Source organism: Glycine max, chromosome 4 (assembly GCF_000004515.6).
Source record: "Glycine max cultivar Williams 82 chromosome 4, Glycine_max_v4.0, whole genome shotgun sequence".
NCBI classification, from domain to species: Eukaryota; Viridiplantae; Streptophyta; class Magnoliopsida; order Fabales; family Fabaceae; genus Glycine; species Glycine max.
The window spans coordinates 8781158-8785613 of NC_016091.4; the positions used below are offsets into that span (position 1 = coordinate 8781158).

At 29.6% G+C, this 4456-nt stretch overlaps 1 pseudogene across 1 annotated transcript; it reads left to right on the plus strand.

The window, feature by feature from the left end:
- The first annotated feature begins 2576 nt into the window (after positions 1-2576).
- On the plus strand, positions 2577-4456 carry LOC100803284 (bet1-like protein At4g14600; annotated as a pseudogene). The gene is made up of 4 exons (XR_413843.4): positions 2577-2816; positions 2898-3018; positions 3137-3193; positions 4079-4456. The product of XR_413843.4 is annotated as a bet1-like protein At4g14600 (transcript).

Genomic DNA, 4456 nt, shown 5'->3' on the forward strand with positions numbered 1-4456 from the left:
AATTTATCTAAGTAGCGTTATCAAAACCAACAACAATTACAAACCTATGATACTATTTGGTTTTACAATAAACATATAATTGAGCAAAAAAACCTTTTTCGCACAAGTCATACAACAATTTTTGGCATGAAAAACAGTAGAAATATAAATACCAAAAAATTAGAAAAGCAATAAAGAACAATTAGACCTCATAACCATGGAAAACTAATCTTCAATTAACCTTAGACTAACAAAAGATTTTTAGCTCCCCATGACAACTATAAAGTACAATGAAAAAAATAGAGAAAGAAGACACAACTTAAATTAGCCGTTACAATGAATCGTCGAAGCATAAAAAAATTTCCCCTAAATGTTTCTAAACCTTTTTTTCATTGGTAGTAGGGTTTATAAAATGGGCCACTAATTAATAGTAAAAAAATATTTCTTTTAAACAACAAATATAAAAACAAATTAAAATATCACAATAAAAGTCTTAAAATAAAATAGAATAAAAGATAGAAGTATCATAAATTCATAATTTCTCTTAATTAATTTGTTGTTGTTCTATTGAGGTGCCACAATCTTCATCTTCATCTGGTTACCTAAAAAAATTCTTCATCTTCCTATTCATTTTTCAGGTTCTCTAACTTAATTAATCTAAATGAGATTGTTCTTCCTTGAAAAAGAAAATAAATGGAAAAAATTAAAATAAACTAATAGAACTAACATTACATTGGTTTGAGTAAAATTGAACTTAAATTTGTTGAGCAATGTTTAAAGTTCAAGTCATTTGAATGAAAAAAAATAATTATTATAAGAGACTTCACTAAATGCATTAATAAGTTTTTTCATTAAAAACAATCATTGATAAAACTAATGAATATGTTATATCTATAACACAGGAAAAATGAACTCAAAGACATAAAGTATTATTTTCTTAATAAAATATTTCTAAATGTCCAATATAATCATAAAAGAGATGGAAGAAAAAAAACCGAGAAGGGAGGGAAAAGGAGGGTTAGGCTTAAAAAACAATGTTGCTATTTGTTATAAATTATGTTTTGAACACATAAAAATTAAGTTATTTCTTAAGCAAATATTGGAGTATAAAATAGTGGGAGATGATAAATAGTCTTTGTAATAATCAATTGTTTTCTTATCAAAATACCCCTAAATGCTTTACATTTTTTTAGTAAATATTCCAAACTAATAAAATAAACTCGTCTCGTTCTCTTATGAGGATCCATAAATATGATTAGCCACAGATAAATAAGACAAAATGCATAATCATTATTTTCTCTCCATGCATTAATTAATTGCATGATAAATAATTAGGAAGAGAGTAAAATGACAATGAGTGATAGTGGAAAAAAATATAAACAGTTAACAAAATTAATAGTAACTAAATTAACGATTTTTTCTTAATTCTTGTGAATTTGTTAAAATGGTGCTATATATAGGGACATGTCTGTAGTATATTGCGGGTACATGCGACGATTGGATAATGGACAAAACTCAATTTGCCATTATTGTCCATGTATTTTGAGGTATTATATTATAATCTTTGTATTTTTTTTATTTGTCTTTGTCATGTTATTTTGTTACGTATACTTATATTCATATTTAGGAGTCACAAAGCAAGTTGAATCTACAAAGTTAGGCCATCTCATAATCAATTTGTAAGCGTTTGTAGTAATAGTGCCCCCTCATATCATGCGAGACTCTTTTTTTTTTTTTTAAGAGAAGTGTGACTCCACTTTTTTAATAAGGAAAGGAAGTATAAACTTGAAGTGAGATTATTCTGCCAACATCAGAGAATGTTGATTCAATGCAACTTATTTACCTTTTAGAAGGAATTAATACATGATTACGGGAAGATTAATTTTCAAAAAAAGACTTGTTAGTGAATAAAATATCAATAAATTAGAAATCATAATGTACCACATATAAAAGTTGTAATTGAATAATAATATAAAAAATTATTATACTATTAATACATACTATATTTACTCTATTTTAAGGAAAAAAAATTTACATTAAAAAGCTTCACTTATAGATAAAACAATTAAATAATTAGATTAAATGATAAAATAGAGACTTAAATAATATTTTGATTCTTATAAAATATATTTTTTCTTTTAGTCCTTGACGTTTTTTATATAGTTTTAGTATGTTATCAACTTCCCTAATGATACAATTCATTAATGAGATGCTAACATCATTTAATGTGTTGTTTCTTGACACAAAACTTTAAAAGATTAAAATAAAAAGCATCCTATTTTATAAAGAGCAAAAGCTTATATAAGTCTAAAATAAATGATAAAATTTTATGTTTTTATATTAAGTTTTAATATAAAATTTATTTATTATTTTTTATATTTTGGGATTAAATCAGGTATGATCCATAAATTTGTATGATTATAAAGAGAAAGGTTAAAGTCACATTTTATAATATATTATTTTTAACATATTATCTTTTATTGATTGAAAATAATAAAATTTAAGAAGTGTCATATCCTATTTAATAACTATTTTGATGTTGTATAGTTGTTTAATACACTTTAGTCAATAAAAGCGAGTACGTATGGATGAGTGGGTTGATAAATTCCTCTGCTGTAAATGAGAGCATGCATTGGGACATAATGGTAACTTGCAATTTGCAATAAATTGAATGCGTTCACGAAACCTTGGCTTTCAAGTTGAAATGAGAATTGTGTGGAACTCATTTTTCCCCATTTTGTGAAATTCAATTCAATTCCAAGGGTTTCCATTTCAATGTCTTCCAATTCTCACAGAGGTGCCTCCTTTTACGGCAATGCTGCTCCTTACCGATCCAGGTTTGTTTTTTACTCTCTCTCTCTCTCGTTCCTTACAAAGAATGTTCAATTTTGCATGAATTGAATTTGCGAGAATTGCAGAGAGGGGCTTAGCACCCGACCCGTTGCATCCTCCGATGAAATCCAATTGCATATCGATCCCGGCGTCGACTTCGACGACGAAATCACCGGTCTTCGTGGCCAAGTTAGAAAATTGAAAAATGTATTCCACTATTGTCCCCACCTTTTTGTTTCTCTTCCTATTTTTTCTTTTAATTGTCTTTTTCTTTTTTGATTCGTAATGTCCTCGTACGGTACAAATTCATACATTTGTGCCGCAGGTTGCTGAAGAGATAGGTTCAGAAGTCAAGTTTCAGAGAGATTTTCTGGAACAAGTGGTACGTAATTTTTTTAGATAACTTATGTTTCACGCAGTTTTTTTTTTTTGCTTGTTTCGAATTTTGGCTGAGAAAGAAGGATAGTGCATAGTGAGTGCCTAGAGTTCCATGCTTTATGATTCAGCCAAAATGGATTTGCTTTTGAAATTTTAATTTCTGTGGATGTTGAAAGCTGAAATACTAGGTGTGTCTGTGGCAGGAAAGGTTTCACAATAAAAAATTTAGGCTGAATTTCTTGTAATGTTGAAGATCGTAAGACTTAAAATGGAAAACCATGCTGTTAATGCTGCTACTATATTTTGAACCTTTGACCTAAAATAAAAAAAAAACAAAACCATTTTGTTCTGGACGAACGTTGGAATGTTGGTTGGGCAAGCCGAGGTCGGTCTGGAAGTCCCGCCACTGTTAAACAGTGGTGAGGATGCTGGCAATGGACTAGTGGTGATGGTGGACCCTTAATGGGATTGGGGTTGGCTCAGAACAAATTCCTTGTTACAAAGAAACACCTTTTCCTTTTTAAACAATTTCTAATTAGTGGATCTCTCATCAGGATTTCAAGCTAGATGAATTTTTTACCATCTGTCAGTGAATCCTTATTACTTTGACAGTTGCAAGGGATTATCTTTGGGTTGAGTTGCATAAGATAACCGATGGATGGAAGAAGGGAAATCATAAGCAATATACTTAATGATTTTGCGCCTAAAGACAAATTAAATTTATGAGAACTTCATTCAATATTTTATAAATGAGTACAGAGGAAAAATCTTATGGCTTGTTTTTGTTCAATGTTGTTTTGTAGTAATTGATCAGTCATTGGCACATCTCCTTTTCGGCAAGAGATTATTCAACTGTCTATTAATACCTTTGGTTGCTGTTTCAATACAGAAAATGGTAATGATAAAAGCTCAAGCCGGGGTGAAAAGAATAACTTAAGAAGATTGAACAAGAGCATCGTCAAAAATGGTTCCAACCATATTGTTCATGTGGTTGTTTTTGCATTAGTCTGCTTCTTTATAGTATACTTCCGGTCAAAGATGTCCGGCCAATGATGGCTCATAGTTGAAAGATTTTTATTCAGGGCCTTCTTCGGATGACTCACTACGATGCCTAATCTTGTACAGAAAAGCTACACTTCCTGTTGCAGTTACAGTTAAAAATTCTTCGATTTCAAAGTTATGTGACTTGGTCGAAGCAGTAGTTTTGTGTAATACAAAGGATAACTCGCTTGTTTAATAGACTGCAAAATCCTCTTTTCTCTTAAAA